The 23,193-nt window shown below is 49.0% G+C and overlaps 1 protein-coding gene across 2 annotated transcripts in view; it reads left to right on the plus strand.

Moving 5' to 3' along the window:
• Positions 1-23,193, plus strand: part of TSPAN18 (tetraspanin 18) — a 338,313-nt gene that overhangs the window by 156,656 nt on the left and 158,464 nt on the right. The window contains exon 3 of one of the 2 annotated variants that reach the window (XM_078684359.1): positions 622-710. The exons of the other annotated variant lie outside the window; for it this stretch is intronic. The gene's annotated coding sequence lies outside the window, so the exon portion shown is untranslated. The remainder of the gene's footprint in view (positions 1-621; positions 711-23,193) is intronic. 2 annotated transcript variants of the gene reach the window in all.

Genomic DNA, 23,193 nt, shown 5'->3' on the forward strand with positions numbered 1-23,193 from the left:
GTTGCTGAGCAGATGCTCAGTCATCAAGCGAGTGTGCAGTTGAGTATCCTAAATTACCAATGCTAAAGAATTGGATGATGTAATAATGTGACACTCATCGTGTTCTTTACCTTCTCCTTCTCCTCTTCCTTCTTTTCCTCTTCCTCCTTCCTTCTCCATGGCTAAGAGTGTAGTCTTCATGGCAGAAGAAACAATGGTGCAGATGCGATATGTTCATCATTTCTGCCAAATGACGACGCGCAATGCAGTGAAGCCCGTTTTCAGGACGGGAAGAGGGCCATTGATCATGCAGCAAAGCCGGCTGATAATACTTTTATGTAAATTTTCAAGGGTTTGTTAACCAACTGGTCTTTCATTGGTGGTTTTCAGGGTCACCCTCCACCTTGGGAATGCTCACAGGAGAAACTGGAGCCTGTGATGTGTTTGAGCCGATGTTGGCGGATTGGTGTTCATTGAACGTCTGCAGTTCGTTGTAGGGATCACGTGACTGTGTGAATAATTGGGGAAGAAGGTTGGAAACGTCATGGTGCCCAGTTGTCAGCCTGCACTTTTGCTAGAAGAAGAAAGCTTTCTTTGACCCTGAGCATGAAGTTCATGAACTCTCCTGGTCTTGTCTTGCAGGCTGAGCCATCCCACCTTCCTGCTGCTTCACCGCCCATCGGAAGACCTTTGGCGTAATGACTCAGGCTTGACTTGCTCCTCTGTTTAATGTAAGTGCAGTGGTGGTTTCACCCATCTCCTTCTAAGGCGCTTGCGCTGTATTAACTACGTACAATTGCATGATGGAGGCAGGAGGTGTGGAAGGCCCATGGGCCAGACTGACCTTATGAGATGCAGGATAACCTCCACTCAGCAGGAGACCAGAGGACTACTTTAATGGGAATAAGATCAGAGGGACCATAAGCTCATCCGAGGTCGCCCTACGCGCGAGCCAATGGCTCTTCTAGGCTTATACGTGATTTACTGCTTCGGAGATGGAAGGCTCCTGCTAGTTACGGTGCTATACCTTAATATATTGGAATAGTTCATGAGTAGGTCTTTAGAAATGCTTGCGAAAGCTCTAGCTTTTATCCAGAATAATTGAAAAATTGTGCTATTGAGTCTTCTGGCCCCATTTTTGAGCACTCATTGGTGGGACTATCTTCCACGCCCTCCTGTGGACAGTCGGTCCGTGCAACATGGGGTTGATATTAAGACATTTTCCAGATCAGCGCTTAGCTCCGGCTCAGTGCAGGGACTCCGTGTAGTAGTTTGGTGATATCAAATCATGGCCCCAGATTTTATGCATCTGCTGATGTCATCATAGGGTTTGGAAATGTTGCCTGTAAGGTTAGGCAGCTGCCTTTAGGCACCATCCCAAGGCAGGGGCACCAGATTGCAACTGAAAGTAGCAAATGAAGGCTCTGCTGCTCGTGGGAGGGGAGAGGCCAAATGGCAACATGTCTTTCTGCCTGGGCTGGAATAGTCTTTGCACTAAAGCTGATTTGAAATTCTGTGTTTGCAGCTTCTGACGAGGCTTGCCTTTCAGGTCCTTTCAGATAGCGTTCCAGAAAGAAGTGCTCTGTGCCTTTGAACTCTTTGTCTGCACGAAAATGTCAACAAGCCAGAATGTCAGCTCAGTGATTTTTAAAGCACTTAGTGCTTGTAGTTGTAGTGTCTTAGCGTGGACACGTTCTAGTGTTCCGGTGTGATGTAACACACTCTACACCCACCCACCACAGACGTCATGGTGTCACATGACGCTGCCAATAAAAGAGGCCGAGCGCACGTGCTCGCGACCTTTCCTACCACTCATTCCTGGTGTCCGTGTCCCTTATTGCTGTGCCTAACATGCGGGCCCAGGGCCCATTACTTTCAACATTACAATGGCGACGAGGTCGGTAGTGCAACCCATGCGTGCCACTACCCTACACTGAGGAAAAGGGGAGAGAGTGCCCGCCTGAAGGGCACCCCCTGCAGCAAGGCACAGCGAGCCCAGAAGCCGGTGAGCACGTCGGAGCCCAGCAGCCACCAAGAGGCGAACAGCTAGCCGACCGAAGCCACCCGCGTCAGCCGCCACCAACGTGCCACCGGGAATGAGCGGACCGCCCAGAGCCCACCTGAGACGGCCGCGAAGCAAAAACCCCACCAGAGAGGAGCAAGGGCCGGGCGGAGTCCACCCGCCGCGACAGCGACGCAGCTTCTGGCCCGCCGGCCGAAGGTGAGCCCCAGGGGCGAAGCGCTAATAAATAAACGGTGCCATTCATAAGCAGCGCCAGCGGAGCCCGCCGCGTGTGTAACGGAAGCGGCGGGGCCCAGAGTAAGCCACGGCGTGAAGGGAAGGCGGCAGGACCCGAAAGTTAACAAAAGTAACGAGGGGGAAGGAGCGGAGTAGCTAACCGCCTCCCGAACCCCCTCGCGACGTGGTCCGGGCCAGCGGAGCCCACCCGCGACCGGTTGATGGCACCTCCACCGAAGGAAGACTCAGCAGCGCCAGCGGAGCCCAACCGCGGCCTGCCTCGAGCGCCCCCGCCCAGGGAGGAGTGAACGGAGCGACGCGCTTCCCCGCCGGAGCACAACACCTTCACCCTCGCCCGCGTGAGTACTGCCGAGGCGGCTGTGGACGGGGAGAGGAGGCAAGGGGAAGCAAGCATCGGCAAGCGGCCAGCGCCGCCAAGAGCAAGAGGCGCCCCCCTCCTTGTGTGCTCCGTGTGAGGAGCGGAGTGCACGGGAGCAGGGGAGAAGTAAGCGCCTGCACGAGGCCAGCGCCGCCGTCAGCATAAGAGCCCCCTCCTTGAGTGCTCCGTGAGTGGCAGAGTGCCGGCAAAGCGGTCAACACCGCCAGAAGTTTACTTAAGCCTCACCGGGACACTGAAACAAGAGGAACCACCGGTGCACCCACAGAGACTGCCAAATTTGCCCCCAGCATCAAAGCTGCACAACACCAGAGGGACATTAACAGTGCTTTTGCAATGTCTGCCTGACTTTAGCACATTTATAATTCGGTACATTTCTGGAACACTAAAAGCAAAGGAAATCTACTCACTCATTCTCAGCAGCAGCTCCAACCCCCTGTGCACTGAAGCAGTAGAGTGCACACCCGGGAAAGACAAGACAGGCTGCTCAAAAGATCCAGCAACACTGCCACCCAGTGGCCAAAAGCATTAGTGCACCAACATCCTCCAGCACTGAAACAAGCATTGTTCAACGCAAAAGAAGTTAGCACCATCTAGAGGCAACAGACGGAGTAGCGCCCCAGGGAAAGCATCTGAACTCCCGTAGCAAGAAAGCGCGCACACCGCAGAAGACACCCACACGCACCAACAAGGAGTCGGCAGACGCCACTTCCAGAGTGACGTAGGAAGAGGCATCTACACCTCTCCAAGCATCTAAGCAAGGACAAAACGTATGGAGAAAACGAATGCCAAGCACTGGAGGAACGATCAAGGAAAAGACTGCCGCGATCAGAAGACGGAGAGAGCAGCGACTCCTAGTGGCCACAGGAGATCACCGCAGCATCAACTACTCCCGCCAACGGTCCGAAGCAGCAAGCACCTGACGCCAGCCAAAGCAGCAAGTACCCAACGGTCCAAAAGCAGCAAAGTTCTGGACGTCAGCCAAGCAGCAAGAAATCGACGCCAGCCAAAGCTGCAAGTACCAATGACACGCAACTAGTGTCCGAGAGCCTTAAAAAACTACGGGCGCAGATAACGCGCCACGTGGCAAGGCACAGCCCCCACGAGATGGAAGAAGGGCACAGGTAACGCCACAGTGCAGAACAGTTACCGGAGACGACCACTAAGCGTGGCGCCCCCCAGAAGCCGATCCACAGAAAGATCGCGTACCAAGTATGACCCGCGACGGGTCCCCCTCAAACAACACCAGAAAGTGCTAATGCACCAAGTCCGACAGGACGACCGAAGAAGCCTGCCAAAACATCGGCAGGAGTGGACCGCCAGACGGTCCAGGACGTTCTACCTAGTCAAGGTCGGTGAACACCATCCCACGAACGTCACCTACAAGAATCTAGAGAAGAGGGTTCGCGACACCAACTCTGGCAGCTAGGAAGAAGGAGGAAGTGTCCCTGTCGGGGACGAAACCAGGAGTACACATGCAGCGGGCGCGCCCTGCATGTTGGAGCCAGGTCAAGAGAGAAGATGCAAGATTGGACCAAGTGATGTCGCGAAACAGAAAGGAAGAAGAGGAGAGAGCCGTGTGGCATGTCTGCCACTGTGAACAGAAAGGAAGAAGAGGAGAGAGCTGTGTGGCACGTCTGCTGCCACTGTGAAACAGAAAGGAAGAAGAGGAGAGAGCTGCGTGGCACGTCTGCCACTGTGAAAAGAAAGGAAGAAGAGGAGAGAGCTGTGTGGCACGTCTGCCACTGTGAAAAGAAAGGAAGAAGAGGAGAGAGCTGCGTGGCACGTCTGCCACTGTGAAACGAAAGGAAGAAGAGGAGAGAGCGGTGTGGCATGTCTGCCACCGTGACAAGAAAGGAAGAAGAAGAGAGATCTGAGTGGCACCTCTGCCACCGTGAAAAGAAAGGAAGAAAAGGAGAGACAAGAGCGGAAGGAAGCATATTCCACGTGGCCGTTGCCACAGTTAAAGAGCGGAAAGAAGTATATCCACGTGGCCGTTGCCACAGTTAAGAGTGAAGAAGAAGTCAGTGCAAAGTAGGTCCCCACAGTGAGTCCAAGGCCGAAACTGGTACGTAACCATCATTCCACGGCGAACTACAAGAACTCCAACCGCACCCGTTACCACGGAAGTCAACAACAGAAAGACTGTGAGGACAAAGGGGCTACCCAGTCGTCTACAGACTGTTTCCATCGAGCACCACAACCGGTGCCAAAGCGGACTAAGGTTCCCTGAAACAGATTGAACTCCATCTGCCAATTCCAAGCAGCGGCGGACAGAAGAGCATGGTGGAACTGAACACTTCACTGCATCCTGAGACATGTTACTTTCCCCAAATGTGAATTCTGAAGTTGGGTCTTTTCAATGATTAAAAAGGGGAGTGATGTAGTGTCTTAGCGTGGACACGTTCTAGTGTTCCGGTGTGATGTAACACACTCTACACCCACCCACCACAGACGTCATGGTGTCACATGACGCTGCCAATAAAAGAGGCCGAGCGCACGTGCTCGCGACCTTTCCTACCACTCATTCCTGGTGTCCGTGTCCCTTATTGCTGTGCCTAACATGCGGGCCCAGGGCCCATTACTTTCAACATTACAGTAGTTAAAGCGTTTACTGAGACACATGCGACAAAGAGATGTGATCAGAATCACACATTTAGGAAAATGGGAAGTCTAACATTTACAGCAGGATCACATGTTTGGGAAAATGGGAAATCTAAAATCCACGGCCGATAAAGGGAGAGTTCTCTTTCCTAGGTGCAGGTAAACACCCCCTTCTCGGTGGAGAAGCCTGTCAGCCACACGTGCTCTGTGGGTGGCTCTGTCTTCAGGTGGACTCTAAATAAGGAGGCTGATCCCCAAGCCATAGATGGGTGCCTTACATGTCTCCCGGAGCGCTCATGTCCATACATGAGCATCTGCTCCGAGGTCAACACAGCACGGATTGTACTTGTACTGTCTGCAATGCTCACTCTGTACACTCCCAAGCCATACCCGACACACTAGGTATGAATACACACGACACTGTCCCAGGGAGTCTACAGCCAGCTCCTGTGCTGGTGACAGCGGCGCTGACTGCGAAGAAACAACGCATGCAAACCTCCAACACAACATGTCACACACCGAGCATAGCCAAGCATCCCACCAAGACACGAAGAACACAACTGGCAGAGTGAGTTAGACACAGCACCTCTCACATCACAGACGTGACAAGCTGGCTACACCATCCAACAGAAAACATCAAACAGGTCTCCTGACATGCTAAGGTGCGCCAACGACACACCACCAAAAAATAAAATCAATCTCTCTCTCTCTCTCTCTCTCTCTCCATTCCTCTCTCTCTCTCTCTCTCTCTCTCTCTCTCCATCCCTCCCTCTCTCTCTCTCTCTCTCCATCCCTCTCTCTCTCTCTCTCCATCCCTCTCTCTCTCTCTACCTTTAATTCTCCTTCCCCCCATTCCATCCCCCCTCCCAATTTCCTACCCCCTTCTCCTACCCCTAAAAAGAATGAATCTTACCACAAACCTTCAAAACAATGAAAGTGATATAGAGGCTGTTGTTGTTTAGAGGCTGCCTCTGCCTGGTCCTCAAAGTACCGGATGTCTCCTTCCTGCCCTTTCAGCGAGAAGCACTTCCGGGGCAGCATTAACCCTTCAAGAACGTTTTTTTTTTTTAACATAATAGGTCTTTATGTAAATATAAAAAGGATTAAGAACATTTTGCCAGTCGATCCTGCCCACTTCCACCACTGAGTGTATCATGAGTGTGTTTTCATATTGCGGCAGCCTCAGCGCCTGGTGTCAGCACCGACAGTCTGTCTCCAGCAGAGGCGCTGTTCAGGAGTAACTCTCGCGAGACTTTTGATAACACAATAGGGATATCAAACAACTGTAATCTGTTTAAAAACAGAACTAGTCTGAATGAGGGGTAGGCCAGCGCCTCAATGGTGCCTGTAACGGCGCTTGGTCCCGGTGGGAGCTCGTGAGGCCCGCGGGCGGATATCTTTTTAAAATTCATGCCCTAGATTTTCATAATTTGATTTCCTAGAGTACCTTGCCCCATTTTTAGGTTTATTTTTAGTCTTTTACGCTATTCATCCTTTTAAATTCTGCCTCCCTCCCCTCCGGTGGGTACACCGAAACGTGCAGCGAGCGACTGTCAGCTACAATCAGGGGTCCTATTATCTTTTGCATAATTTTGCATCTTTTTTGCATAATTTAGGATTTCCTGGCCCACTTCGCTTTCATCTAATCCCCCATCCCCAATCTCCCCTCCAGTGACACTCTTGGGGTAGTCTGAGCAAGTTTTACATTATAATGTCGAATATCAGAGACCGAGGAATGAGGTGGGGGGGGGGGGGGGTGTTCACTGCCAGAGCCCCTCCCAGCAGCTTTTGTTGCTGGTGCTGTTGGGAAAAAAATATTTTTTCAGCAGGCTAGGAGTGTTCGTAATAGTATTATATTTCTCAATATTGTGTATACTGAAAGGCGCCAAGCGGCAGGAATCCTGTGGTTTTATAGGTCTGGGTACATTACTTTCTAAAATAATTGTGCATATTGACAATAGAGCACACATCACAATATCACTATAACTTGCCCATTATATACTCAGAATTTAGAGTTTTACACTTAATTATCTCATGCTTCTTACAATTGCCATCATTCTGCACTGGTGAGCCATCACTCACTCATGCACTCAGTAATTCCATATTCATTCCCTACAGCCCTGAACTGTATGGGCCAGTGTCCACATCGATTGGGCACGACACAAACTAGCGGCAACTTTGTGTGTAGAAAAGGCCGCTTTAAGGGGGCGGGTGCACATCACATCATTATAATCCTAGGCTCATGCATTCGCAAATCTAACCTCCTCACTGTACATGAGTGATTAACTACCAGTGGTCCTACTCTCACCCCTAATTCCCCCCAAAAACTCCCCCAACTCAACTGCCTGTCACCGTATCTGAAACCGCCAAACCTGAATAAAACTTAAATTCCTGTAAGAGGCACATTTTTGCTGCCTTCTTTCTGAAGGTGAAAGAGTCTTCCCAACCCCCCTTTGAAACAGCTCCACCCTCCTCAACAACAATAAAACCACCTCCAAACCTGAGAAACCTCTCTGGAAACCACTTAATAACAGCTTCTCTTTAGCGTTAACCACACCATTTTCCCCTTGCGCACCTGAACCAAGAAAACAAACCCCACCCCAAAAGAAGCCGTCCACCCTCTTCCCAATAAAAGGGGATGGAAGGGCGGGCCAAAAGCTTTCCCCATCCTTGACTCGCTCCCAGCTACTGTGCTGCAGCCCACAGATTGGTAGCTGATAGCCCTCATTCTTCAGCCCTTGTCTACTAGACCCCGCCCCTGCCTACTAGACCCCACCCCTGCCTACTAGACCCCGCCCCTGCCTACTAGACCCCGCCCTTGCCTACTAAGCCCAGCCCAAAAACCTGCTGACAGTAGGTAGGGCTGTACCACCCACCAAATACAGCTGGCTGCCACCCAAGGCGCTAATATAACATAGGCCCCTTCCTTCTATTAAATCTCTCAGCAAGGCAGGGCCACTGCAGCTAAATAAGAGGTGTGAAAACAGGGCAACTATATGCAAATAACGTCCCCCGGAGTGGACACTGGGGCAGTCTCCCTTTTGGGTTTCGAGCAGGATCCTGCAGTCGCGAAGCGGTCTCAAGAGCAGGGCTCTGCACTCGAAGGACTCGGACTGAAGCGTCACAAGCACCGCCAAAGATCCATGGCTTCAAGGCGCCTTTGATAGCTTGTTATTTGTAACGTGATAAGAATGCCTGAGGTCCAGTTTCAAGGCGCAGCGAATAATAACACGTGCAAAGCAGAATAAGATGAAATAAAAAAAACACAAAGACAAGGATGATTAAGGCTTAACAAATCTAACGACAAGGGGTGGCTAAAAAAGAAAATAGAATTATAAATAGAAACACATAGGCAGTGAATCAACCAAAAGGGAAAAGCCACAGAGAAGAGCGCGATGCAAAGGAGAGTTTGGCAGTTCTGCTTCAGTGCTCACAGTTGTTCTTGTACCCTAAGAAGGTGCTGATTTAACTTCAGCTAAAAACGTGCAGGTTTTTTTTCTACCCTTAGTCTTTGGACACATTGTTCAGAAGCTACTAGCCACTGTGAATGTTCAACCTGGCAGCTACTTTGGGGTTCACCATTGATTGTTCTCCAGGTAGGACACAGGGCCCAGCATGGGTTTTGATGTTTAATGTTCGCCCAACACAAATGAGTTCTTATGGCCGGCATATGGCCACCTACGATCAAGCTAATACTAATACGGATGGTACTTAGCTGATTATAGAGATGAGCCAGGCCTGTAGTAGAAAGTTAGCTGATGTTAGACGTGGGCCTACAGATGGAAGTTATACGATGTTAGACATGGGTCCAGAGATGGAAGTTAAGACGATGTTAGACGTGGGTCTACAGATGGAAGTTAAGACGATGTTAGACGTGGAGCTACAGATGGAAGTTAAGACGATGTTAAACGTGGGCCTACAGATGGAAGTTAAGACGATGTTAAACGTGGGCCTACAGATGGAATTTAGACATTGTTAGACGTGGGCCTACAGATGGAAGTTAGACAATGTTAGACGTGGGCCTACAGATGGAAGTTAAGACGATGTTAGACGTGGGTCTACAGATGGAAGTTAAGACGATGTTAGACGTGGAGCTACAGATGGAAGTTAAGACGATGTTAAACGTGGGCCTACAGATGGAAGTTAAGACGATGTTAAACGTGGGCCTACAGATGGAATTTAGACATTGTTAGACGTGGGCCTACAGATGGAAGTTAGACAATGTTAGACGTGGGCCTACAGATGGAAGTTAAGACGATGTTAAACGTGGGCCTATAGATGGAAGTTAGACAATGTTAGACGTGGGCCTACAGATGGAAGTTAAGACGATGTTAAACGTGGGTCTACAGATGGAAGTTAAGACAATGTTAGACGTGGGTCTACAGATGGAAGTTAAGACGATGTTAAACGTGGGCCTACAGATGGAATTTAGACATTGTTAGACGTGGGCCTACAGATGGAAGTTAGACAATGTTAGACGTGGGCCTACTGATGGAAGTTAAGACGATGTTAAACGTGGCCCTACAGATGGAAGTTTGACAATGTTAGACATGGGCCTACAGATGGAAGTTAAGACGATGTTAAACGTGGGTCTACAGATGGAAGTTAAGACGATGTTAAACGTGGGCCTACAGATGGAAGTTAGACAATGTTAAACGTGGGCCTACAGATGGAAGTTAGACAATGTTAGACGTGGGCCTACAGATGGAAGTTAGACAATGTTAGACGTGGGCCTACAGATTGAAGTTAAGACGATGTTAGACGTGGGCCTACAGATGGAAGTTAGACAATGTTAGACGTGGGCCTACAGATGGAAGTTAGACAATGTTAGACGTGGGCCTACAGATGGAAGTTAAGACGATGTTAGACGTGGGGCTACAGATGGAAGTTAAGACGATGTTAAACGTGGGCCTACAGATGGAAGTTAGACAATGTTAGACGTGGGCCTACAGATGGAAGTTAAGACGATGTTAGACGTGGGCCTACAGATGGAAGTTAGACATTGTTAAACGTGGGCCTACAGATGGAAGTTAGAATATGTTAGACGTGGAGCTACAGATGGAAGTTAAGACGATGTTAAACGTGGGCCTACAGATGGAAGTTAGACAATGTTAGACGTGGGCCTACAGATGGAAGTTAAGACGATGTTAGACGTGGGCCTACAGATGGAAGTTACACATTGTTAAACGTGGGCCTACAGATGGAAGTTAGACAATGTTAGACGTGGGCCTACAGATGGAAGTTAAGACGATGTTAAACGTGGGCCTACAGATGGAATTTAGACATTGTTAGACGTGGGCCTACAGATGGAAGTTAGACAATGTTAGACGTGGGCCTACAGATGGAAGTTAGACAATGTTAGACGTGGGCCTACAGATGGAAGTTAAGACGATGTTAGACGTGGGGCTACAGATGGAAGTTAAAACGATGTTAAACGTGGGCCTACAGATGGAAGTTAGAATATGTTAGACGTGGGCCTACAGATGGAAGTTAAGACGATGTTAAACGTGGGCCTACAGATGGAAGTTAGACAATGTTAGACGTGGGCCTACAGATGGAAGTTAGGCAATGTTAGACGTGGGCCTACAGATGGAAGTTAGACAATGTTAGACGTGGGCCTACGGATGGAAGTTAGACAATGTTAAACGTGGGCCTACGGATGGAAGTTAGACAATGTTAGACGTGGGCCTACAGATGGAAGTTAGGCAATGTTAGACGTGGGCCTACAGATGGAAGTTAGGCAATGTTAGACGTGGGCCTACAGATGGAAGTTAAGACGATGTTAAACGTGGGCCTACGGATGGAAGTTAAGACGATGTTAAACGTGGGCCTACGGATGGAAGTTAAGACGATGTTAAACGTGGGCCTACAGATGGAAGTTAAGACGATGTTAAACGTGGGCCTACGGATGGAAGTTAAGACGATGTTAGACGTGGGCCTACGGATGGAAGTTAAGACGATGTTAAACGTGGGCCTACAGATGGACGTTAAGACGATGTTAGACGTGAGTCTACAGATGGAAGTTAAGACAATGTTAGACGTGGGCCTACAGATGGGAGTTAGATAATGTTAGACGTGGGCCTACAGATGGAAGTTAGACAATGTTAGACGTGGGCCTACAGATTGAAGTTAAGACGATGTTAGACGTGGGCCTACAGATGGAAGTTAGACAATGTTAGACGTGGGCCTACAGATGGAAGTTAGACAATGTTAGACGTGGGCCTACAGATGGAAGTTAAGACGATGTTAGACGTGGGGCTACAGATGGAAGTTAAAACGATGTTAAACGTGGGCCTACAGATGGAAGTTAGGCAATGTTAGACGTGGGCCTACAGATGGAAGTTAGACAATGTTAAACGTGGGCCTACGGATGGAAGTTAGACAATGTTAGACGTGGGCCTACAGATGGAAGTTAGGCAATGTTAGACGTGGGCCTACAGATGGAAGTTAGGCAATGTTAGACGTGGGCCTACAGATGGAAGTTAAGACGATGTTTAAAGTGGGCCTACGGATGGAAGTTAAGACGATGTTAAACGTGGGCCTACGGATGGAAGTTAAGACGATGTTAAACGTGGGCCTACAGATGGAAGTTAAGACGATGTTAAACGTGGGCCTACGGATGGAAGTTAAGACGATGTTAGACGTGGGCCTACGGATGGAAGTTAAGACGATGTTAAACGTGGGCCTACAGATGGACGTTAAGACGATGTTAGACGTGAGTCTACAGATGGAAGTTAAGACAATGTTAGACATGGGCCTACAGATGGGAGTTAGATAATGTTAGACGTGGGCCTACGGATGGAAGTTAGGCAATGTTAGACGTGGGCCTACAGATGGGAGTTAGATAATGTTAGACGTGGGCCTACGGATGGAAGTTAGCTGATCTAAGACAAGGACCTGTAATCAGAAGTTAGCTGATTTTAGATGGGGATCTTTGGACAAACATTTTCTATGTTTACATTCCCCTGGATTTGAATGCACTGCAGAACATTTAAGTGCTACTGAAGATACCAACCATGGTGAATTGTATATCGAAGAAAAGATGGGGATGTGAAAACGTATTTAAAACATATGATCTCCTGAAGCTCGCAGGTCTAAGACTAAGGAGGCTCGCAAGAGACGTGAAGAACGCCTGCAAGCCAAGAAAGAAGAGATCATAAAGACCCTCTCAAAGGAGGAAGAGACCAAAAAGTAGTCTGTCCCACCAGTGTGTAAATAGTGAGCTTCTATCAGTGTCAAAAAAACATCGATACTAAAGACTGGAAAAAAAAACAACTAAAAAAAAATATGATCTCGATGTGTATATCTAAATATATTAAATACTCTTGACTAATGTCCCTGAGAGCCCTTCTTTAAACCGCCCCAGAGAGGCCCATTGGAAGAGGAATGGGCCCATTTCCGGGTGTCATTTTCCTAATGTTCCATCCCTTTTGAAAGCACCAGGAGAGGCCGGATTCCCTCCCTGCAGCTTGCATTGACACGTCCCACCCCTTTGAAGTTTGCATGATTATGCTAATCGGGCCTGATTATGTAAACCCCCTTTGTGGGCGCGCGCCGTGTCCATGGCAGATACTGGGATGAAGGCGGATGAAAGGGGGGGCAGCGGCCCCGCCTGGGCGGGTGAAGTGCGCCGTGCGCGGCGGCGCTGGCCGCTGCGCCACGTGTGATCGTGGTGCGCGGACTGCGGCGCTCTCATTGGTCCAGGGAGGGATGCGCCTCTCCAGGAGAGATGCTTTGATGTTTAAGAGCCGGCTGGGAGAGCGCGCTCTGAGTCACCAATGAAAGCGCCAGGCCACTTTAATATTCTGTCTAATAGGACCTGGGGGGGTTATTGGCGTCGATTACAGGATGTGCGCGGTAATGGGAGAACACACACGCGCGGCACTTTTATGTCTCCTTTGAATCTCAGGCTTGTGTGTGTGTGTTTGGAAGGGGGGGGCCGAGACTGCTCTGAATGAAGCGATATTTACTTGTAGGATAGTGGTACAAAACCCATCAGTTTCCCGTGTGGGGAGCCAGTCCCAGCCTGCCCCGTCTCTCTAAGTTTGTCTGAACTACTCTAGGTTTCAACAGCCAGAGTGTACCCCAGACTGCTGCCCACTTCTACCACCCTGTGGGGGCAGTCCAGTTGGCTGTGGCGGCTGGTGATGAGTAAAGGGCACAGACACCTCAACTGCACCCCTTGAGAGATGAAGTGCTTAATTTGAACCGGTGGTTTCCGGGGCTCGGCACCGATGCTTGAGATTGTCTGCCACAAGGTGGCGCTGACTGGCTTATTTGGAGATGACCACAACAACAGGAAATGATTAACTTAATATACTTTTTTTAAAAAATGGCTATTCCCTGCCGCGCAAGCCATTCGCATAGCTTTTGAGGCCTGAAACAGTCCGAATTGCCACACTTGTAGGAGTGCTGCAAGCTGCAGTAGCCTCCTAACAAGAGCCCTGGCACTAATGTTTGACAAATTAAGCACTGGAGAGATGACCCCCTCATCCCTTTCTCCCCTGTAAAGTATGTGAGGGATCCCTGCCTTCAAGGGTGTGTGTGAGTTGTAGTGAGTGCAGTTGCATGGACTTCACATGTGTGGTGCAGGAGACCACGTGCAGGATCATGGGTGGTGTCCACTGAGGACATCTCTTGTGGGTTCGCACAAGGTGGTGGTTTCTCGGTGCGCAGGCTTCAGCCCTGGGGGTCGCTCGTGACCACCCGCGTCCCCTTGGTCACCTTGTCCCTGCCCGGAGACTATGGCCACATCCTGGACCGCCATCCGTGTCCTTGTAAACAAGCTTTCCTCCACTCTGCTGAAAGCTACCCCCTCTAGCACATTGTTGCCTAGTATTCTGGGAAATGTAGTCCAGACATCTGTCTCAGATCTACAGACCAGACTGAACCGATGCGACCAGTCAGACCTCCACAGCCTGCCCGAGAAGCCGCTAGTAAGCAGCGGTTAGAGTCCTAGGGTTTGCTTCTTCCTAAGATGGTAGAAGCTTGTCACATTTAGAAATCGGCTGCCCTTTTGGGGTTTTTTTTCCCACCCAATGCCCACAGTGCATGGTTGATATTGGTTACCTGGTCCACGTGCATCTGGACTTCGAGAGTGGGGTCAGCTTGCCCCAGCACAAATGACTTTTCTAAGCACGTGGCACTGTTTGCTGCTATTCCCAAGGGGCACTGACGTGCTCCAGAATATGGGAACACGCCTGCCGCTGGGACTCTCCTGGACTATAAGCAGAACCCTGGCAGAGAGGGAAAGCAGCTTGGACCCGAGCTCCCTGCTTGCCTGCTGAGAGGCTTCCCAGGGAGAAAGCGCTTGGAAGACATGTGTACCATTGGGGTCAGCGCCAAGATGCCCTTCCTTCTGGTGCAACAGGCGCTTTACAAACACACATGCTGTGCTACCCAGGCTGTAGCACTTCCGGTTCAGGGGCAGGACACTTTCACAGTGTGTTCCTCATCCTGAGTTACAATTCCCAGTGCTAACTAGTAGAGCCTGTGAGTCTCCCGGGTCACCCCAACAACTGAGGATGTCTTTTGGAACTGTCCGGTCTTGAGAGCAGGGCCCTTCAAGTCAGGCGGGCAACGAGAGCCAAATTTCGGGGGGTGAAAAATATTTCGGGGGTAAAGTAAAGTGGGGGGGGGCTAATTCTTCCAAACATAGACAGAGTGACTGTAAGAAGGGGCGAACACACAACAAAAGCCTCATTTACTCGTAAATGGTCTTTTAACCCTTTCACTGCGGCGGCAATTCCGCCGCAGCGCTAAGGGGGTGGGCCGACAGCGCGGGGCTCCGACGCTTATGACGGAACCGCTCCGTCACGGCCCTCGGGTGGGCTGTACTTGTGATGGAGCAGTTCCGTCATGGCCCCGCCCGCTCAATGGAACGCGCCGCACAGGCGCCCGCGCGAGCGGGCCATGACGGAACCGTTCCGTCACCAGCACAGCCCACCCGAGGGGCGTGACGGAGCGGGTCCGTCATAAGCGTTGGGAGGGATTAAAGACCTGTTAAGTACTCGGGTACGCTGCAATTAAATGCTCACCAGCCCGCGAAGCTGTCTCTGCCTGGGCTGACACACACGACGGGGGGGCGCTGAAGCCCTGTGAGCCCAATGGGTGTTGCGCGCCTGCTTCAAGTTCAAACCGGACAGTAGGACACCTCAGTCAGTGCGGACACCGCTCTCGTACCTTGCCACCCTTTAAAACTTTGGGGGATCCGTTGGATTCTTTAACTTCACCCTAAAACTGTGCCCTGTTCGATACAGACTAATAGAATCCTAATTTCTACATTAGGTGGTGAACCCGGTACTCGTAAGCGATGCTGCCAGGACCAGTGATTACAGGTGGATTCCAAGAGCAAGCCTCACAGTGATTGGCTGAGATGGCTGAGTGTGGTACACACTTTGGAAGCTATATTTGATGCAATCTTCACATCATACTTGAAAAGTCTATTTAACTGGAATGGGAGTTTGTTGGTCACAGAGGAGGCGTGCACTTCCCAAGAGCTAAAATAAGCCTGTTTTGGGTTCTTTGAAATTTTTCTAGGACTATCTGCCAGATTCATCAAAGACCCGTTTTGCGAGTCTTTAATAGCGATTCATAAGGAATCGCTATTAAGGACTTGCAAAACGGGATTCATGTAGGAATTGCAAAAAATATTGCGATTCCTACATGTTCCTTATTTGCGATTAGCAAATTGCTAATCGCAAATAAGGAATGACTCCCCATGCATTCCTATGGGCTTAAAGGCCCATAAAAATGCATGGGGAGTCATTCCTTATTTGCGATTAGCAATTTGCTAATCGCAAATAAGGATGCGATTTCAAGGGTGCAGGGGTGTCCAAAGGACACCCTGTAGCACCCCTGAAATGTGAATTCACACTGATGTTGTGCACACACATGTCCAAAGGACATGTGTGTGTGTAACATGCAACTTAGAAAAATCCATTAAAATGCATTTTTCTAAGTTTTCGCTATTTACCACGAGGTTTGACTTCGTTGTAAATAGCGGTCCTAAATAGCGAATTCGCAATTTTTAAATGTTTCATGAATAGCATTTAAGGAATCTCTAATAGAGATTCCTTAAATGCTAATCCTCGCATTTTAGCGAATTCTTTATTAGCGAATTTTGCATTTGGGATGATGAATCCCAAATGCAAAAATTTCACTCGCAAAGGGCCAGATTCTCAGAATTTGGCCCTTTTGCGAGCGAATTTCGCTTGATGAATCTGGCTGTATGTCGGCTAACAGGTTTGTAGTGGGATAGTTGTTTTGTCGGGTGGTTGTTTTAGTGTTATTATTTTGTGTGATTGCGTACCCTGCAGGAGGACTCTCCCGACAGTCGGTGCAGAGTTGGACTGGGAACAAGATATCCTTGGAGGGTGGCGATACCTTACCATGACATATATCCGGCTAAGAAGGAGCGTCGTCCTGGTAGGAAGTGACAGGCCAGGTGACCGCTGTCCAAGATGTGCTATTTGTCGGAGCTGGTAGGTTGTTTGTGGAATTGCGTTCTCAATAGCAGAAGTCTTGGTACTGCCTGTGCAGAGTTGGTCAGAGACCCGAAAGTCCTTAGATGGCGCCTGTGTGTATTTTCAAAGACTTTCTCTGCACAGTTGATGCACTTGTCATTGGTAGGTCATCGGTAGGTGACAAGTTTGTCTCCAGCAGGCAGCAGAGCAGAGTGGTCGCTGGTCTGTTCTCCTGGCAGTTGAGCCTGTGCAGTGTTGGGAGAAGAGCAGACAGGCCACAGATGAGGCTCACTCAGAAATGCTTTGCAGAGGGTTTTTCGGGCTCCAGTATATTCAGTTACTCCTACTCCATGGTGCTAACCTCACCCAACTCAACACCATCATTATGAAATCTGTTACAGATGTGTGTCTGTCTGTCTGTCTGTAAGGGTGTCTTTCTACAAGTTTGCTCAGTTACTTCTACTCCATGGTGCTAACCTCATCCAACTCAACACCATCATTATTAAACCTGTTTTCAGGTGTGTGTGCCTTAACAGCACGCCTCCACGATGCCGGAATCCGAGAGAAGGCCCTGGCCTGGACCATATCCTTCCTCTCTGGCAGAACCCAGAGCGTCCGCCTCCCACCCTTCCGCTCCAAGGCCACCGTATCATCTGCGGCGTACCCCAAGGATCATCCCTCAGCCCGACGCTGTTCAATATCTACATGGCACCACTCGCCCACATCGCATGATAACATAGCCTCAACATCATCTCCTACGCCGACGACACCCAGCTGATCATCTCCCTCACCGAAGACTCCCACACTGCCAAAACCCACCTCCACAGAGGAATGAAGGACGTTGCCGAATGGATGAAGGACAGCAGACTGAAGCTGAATTCAGACAAAACGGAGGTCCTCATCCTCGGCTCAACCCCCTCAGCCTGGGACAACTCCTGGTGGCCAACATCGCTAGGAACAGCCCAAGAACCCACCGACCACGCACGCAACCAGGGGGTCATCCTCGACTCTGCCCTCTCCATGACCAGGCAGGTCAACGCCGTCTCCGCTTCCTGCTTCAACACCCTTGAATGCTCCACAGGATCTTCAAGTGGATCCCCTCCGACACGAGAAGAACCGTCACCCAGGCTCTCGTCACCAGCAGACTGGACTACGGGAATGCCCTCTATACAGGAACAACAACCAAGCTCCTGAAACGGCTGCAACGCATCCAGAACGCCTCGGCACGGTTGATCCTCGACGTCCCCCGACACAGCCACATCACACCCCACCTGAGAGGCATGAACTGGCTCCCCCGTCAACAAGAGGATCCCCTTAAAACTCCTCATCCACGCACACAAAGCCCTACACAATGCCGGACCAGCCTACCTCAACGACAGACTCAGCTTCTACACTGCCACCCGCAGCCTCTGCTCTGCCAACCTCGTCCTCGCCACAGTTCCACGCACCCGGAAAACCACCGCCGGTGGCAGATCCTTCTCCTATCTCGCCGCCAAGGCTTGTAACACTCTCCCTACCGGCCTACGACAGACCCAGGACCGGCTGGCCTTCAGAAGACTTTTCAGGACCTGGCTCTTCAATCAGTAGCAGCTCCCCCTCCCCACCCCCTCAGCGCCTTGAGACCCTCACGGGTGTGTAGCGCGCTTTACAAATGTAATGTTGCCTGTCTGTCTGTAAGGGTGTCTGTCTATAAGTATGCTCAGCTACTTCGACTCCATGGTGCTAACCTCACCCAACTCAACACCATCATTATTCAGCCTGTTTCAGGTGTGTGTGCCTGTCTGTAAGGGTGCCTGTCTATAAGTATGCTCAGCTACTTCTACTCCATGGTGCTAACCTCACCCAACTCAACACCATCATTATTAAACCTGTTTCAGGTGTTTGTGCCTGTCTGTAAGGGTGCCTGTCTATAAGTATGCTCAGCTACTTCTACTCCATGGTGCTAACCTCACCCAACTCAACACCATCATTATTAAGCCTGTTTCAGGTGTATGTGTCTGTCTGTAAGGGTGCCTGTCTATAAGTATGCTCAGCTACTTCTACTCCATGGTGCTAACCTCACCCAACTCAACACCATCATTATTAAGCCTGTTTCTGGTGTATGTGTCTGTCTGTAAGGATGCCTGTCTATAAGTATGCTCAGCTACTTCTACTCCATGGTGCTAACTTCACCCAACTCAACACCATCATTATTAAACCTGTTTCAGGTGTTTGTGCCTGTCTGTCTGTCTGTTAGGGTGCCTGTCTATACGTTTTCTCAGCTACTTCTACTCCATGGTGCTATCCTCACCCAACTCAACACCATCATTAGTAAACCTGTTTCAGGTGTGTGTGCCTGTCTGTCTCTCTGTAAGGGTGTCTGTCTATACGTTTGCTCAGCTACTTATACTCCATGGTGCTAACTTCACCCAACTCACCACCATCATTATTAAACCTGTTTCAGGTGTGTGTGCCTGTATGTCTGTCTGTGAGGGTGCCTGTCTATAAGTCTGCTCAGCTACTTCTACTCCATGATGCTAACCTCACCCAACTCAACACCATCATTATGAAACCTGTTACAGGTGTGTGTGTGCATGTCTGTCAGGATGCCTCTCCACAGGTTTTGTCAGCTACTCTACTCCATGGTGCTAACCTCACCCAACAACACATTTGTAAACCTGTTGGCGGCCTGTGTGTCTGTCTTTCTTTCTCCGGGTTTGGTCAAATACCTCCACCTCCCACGATTTAGTGAAACATAAATGTAACCTGGTGCAGGTGTGTGTGTGTGTGTATATATAATGTAACATTTTGACAAATTATTTTGCAAACTGTTTTAAAACGAAACACTTTTCAACGGTTTTTTGAATATTTCTTTCAGGAGTCCCACAAAGCTTCCCACAGCAGTTATCAAATCAGAGCAAACCCATCACACGAGACAAATAATATTGTAACACTTTTTTTCATCTAAACCAATTAATTCTACAATATAATATTATAAAAAATATAGGAGATCAAAATTGGTTTCTAATGGCTTCTTGGTGCTATTCATACTTAAAAACATTAACATTCATCTCTCCAGTTCACTTGTTGGATTTTTTACATTTTACCATGTTTTGGTACTGCATAAATACTGTACACATTGCCCTAAGTTAAGCCTGTCTGCTCTGTGCCACAGCTACCGGGGGTGGAGGTCAGGTCAAAGTTGTCACTTTGAAGGTTCACCCTGACAAGGCCTGTCCTTCTTTCTAGAGGTGGGTAGTCAGACACTCCAAATACTTATGCAGTTTTTAGGTCTCGGCTAGCGCGGCTGCACACGTGCGTAGCTGGCTCAGCGAGGTTTAATGTTTTTTGAGGACTTTCAGTAAAGGGCTTCAAGCCCCGTCCCTCTTCCCCATTGGCTGGCTTCACCATTTATGCTAAACGATGGCCATTGGAAAAGAGCTTTTTATGACGTATCATTTGGGCTTTTTCAGACGGCCCACTTGGACGGGTTTGTCTGCCTTCCTCCCGTTGCAAACGTTTTCTTATTTTTATGGGGCCATGTGTTTCAAACACATGGCCTCAGGCGGCACAAAAGCCAAGACCGAGACACAGAGAATAGAAGGAGGTTTAAAGTTGCAAACTCCAACTGACCATGAGAGCATCCATCATACAGATATCCTTTGCAGTAACTGACATCTCGAGAGTTACCCTTGCCCTGTTTGGCCTGTTCTGAGGGACCCCAACTCACAACACCCCAAGGTGTGCTTGAGTGAAGCAGCTTCCTTTCCTCACTAGTATCGCTGCAGATGATAGGTAGATTGAGATGCAAGTAGTGCTACAGGTGAACTGAATGGCTTCAAAGCACTGTGCAGCACTGAGGTAGTGGTGTCATTCCTTAGTGTAGCTACAACAAATTTAACAAATGGACATGTTTTCTTAAGGAGCGGGTGCAGGATTCAGAGCAGAAAGTCCAGGAGACACCTGTCTATACATTTATCTATAAGTTCACCACAGTTATATGGAAGTTAACTCCACATTTACAGGGAAGTGGCTTTGATAGTGCTGAGTTGGTGAAACAAGAGTCTTTAGATGGCTCATGTGATGTGTGGTAATATTATATGCCACTGTGAAAGAGTTGCACCTGGGAAGAAGAATGACGAAAATGTAAATAAAGTTAGGTCTAGCGGTATCTATGACCTGCTTGTTCAATTATCTGTTTATAAATCAATAAACATAACAATGCTGTACACACAAACATTATACTGTGGGTGATTCTTTGCGCAATGACTGCGTTTGTTATAAGTCCGTGTCGTACAGTCTCGGACAATATTCCTGTCGGACCTGCATGGAAAAGGTTACTGGTGTCAACAAATGTAAAAATGCAATCAACACTTAAGAATTAAATCAATTTTATTAGCAGAACACATAGCATGAAAATACATTGCATCGTTTCCTACCACCCTACGGGCCGGCTATATCACAAACAGAAAAGAAAGGTAGGGCCTATGGAACAGTAGCTATCGATTTAGTTAGTTGACACAGCATGCCGCCTACAACCCATTCATGGCCTGTCACGTTTGCTAAAACGAGACAATAAACAGTCCTGGCTCTACGAAATGTGAATAAGAGAAAAGTCTGATGCGCTACTAGCATACGTGTGGCAATGAACCAAGAACCTATCTTTGACAGCTTAAGGCTATAGAGTCTGAGGAATGAAAAACTCAACCTGAACAAGAACACAATCCAAAATGAAAAACATTTCACCCACCCCCCACCCCCACCCCTCCCCTCTCCAGGTGAGCAAGAAACATAAAAGAAGTCCATTTTTACGTATGGGTATGATCGATGTGATAGTTATCGATGTCATGAGGACCCGGGGAACCCATCTGGAACTGAGTACGCTAGCTACCCTCGTGCCCTTCTGGAATCAGTTTCAGAAGCCGGATATAGATGGGACATGACAATTCCCGGAACTCCATGGATAGAATTGAGATAAAGAAGGCCCAGATCTTGGCGTGGTCCGACTTGTTCCCTAGAATCAACAGTTTAGACTGTTAAAAATGTAAGTAGTTACATACATAGCTGCGTTTCTCATATAGACAAAACAGTGCACTTGTCAGCACCTTCACACACATGACAAACTGCACAGCGAGCCACAGATAACTTGAGTACACACAATGCAGATCACAAATGCAGAACAGCTGGACACTGATACTGGACACTGTCACACAAGTGCTTGAAAGCTTGTGGCATACATACCAACACTCTTTCCTTTCCATTAATGTGTGCAGTGGCCAATGCAGTGCCCTCTCTTATAGAAGGAAATTGAAACCAGTGCTTGGCACTGCCTACAAGCAGGGGGCGTGGCTTGGTCAGTGAGATGTAGGGGGTGTGACTCTCAAAAAGAAGCAGTGGGCTGCACAGTGGAGGGGTGAGGTGACCGAGGTGCTGGATGGACTGATTCCATGAGGTACAAGGTGAGCACTGATTTGCAGCAGGTGGGCCTCTGTCTGGAGCAGCACCGTGTGCAAAAAACGATGGAAGGGAATACTACCCTGAGCCACAGGCACCGGCCATGCTTCGACTGTTTGCAAGCACTCGTCACATCCCTTTTGGGTGTTTGCTCACCAGCGTTACGGCTGGGGGCCTGAGACTGCTGCAGCTTTCCAAGTCTACTGCTGCAGCTATCCAAGTCTACTGCTGCCAATGTTTGGGAATTCTGAAAAAGAATTACATTTCCACTCATTCCAGGAGTATTTCTATGGGTGCAGATTGTTTGGTTAACCGGTCATAGTATACATATAAATATTCCAATAAATGAACAAGTTAAAATTTCTAAGTGAAATGAAAATGACGATAAAAAATGACACACAGACCCAATTCAGGGCCCCAAGACCCATCTACCAAGCCCAAAATGCACACCTCTAACAACCCCTCTGAAGCCACACCCCAACCCGTCCCACCTGGGTATTTCTACTTAAGAACTCATGGCTACAGTCACGTTCAACACAACAGCGTTAAGTCCCTCCCTGGGATCATTCATTAACCCCTTCCGTGCGGCCGAGATTCCCCCCGTGTGCGGCAACCGCACGAACAGGGCGGGGCCGTGACGAACCCCAGCCGTCATCAGCACACGAGCACCGTGGAGCGTGACGGCTGGGGTTCGTCACCAGCATGGAAGGGGTTAAAACATTTTTTTCACTGCATACACTCGTCTTTACTTCTACCACGAGAAGCCATAATGAAGTTGTCACTTTGGTGCATGTGGGCGGGGTTCCATGCTTTCTGTCCTCTCCATTTATAAATAATGGAGCATATTAGCAAGGATCTCGTTAAAATTAGCGCCGTTTTAGCGGCAGGAAACTGCAGCTAAAACGGCGATAATGGGCTTGCTAATATGCGTTATAGAATTCCAATAAGCCCAGGTTAGATGTGCAGGATATCTAACCTGGACTTCTATTCCAATTTATTAACGCATATTATCAAGCCCATTATCACAGTTTTAGCAGCTAAAACTGCGTTAAATTTGAACGAGGTTCTTGCTAATA

This window comes from Lissotriton helveticus, chromosome 3_2, assembly GCF_964261635.1.
Source record: "Lissotriton helveticus chromosome 3_2, aLisHel1.1, whole genome shotgun sequence".
NCBI classification, from domain to species: Eukaryota; Metazoa; Chordata; class Amphibia; order Caudata; family Salamandridae; genus Lissotriton; species Lissotriton helveticus.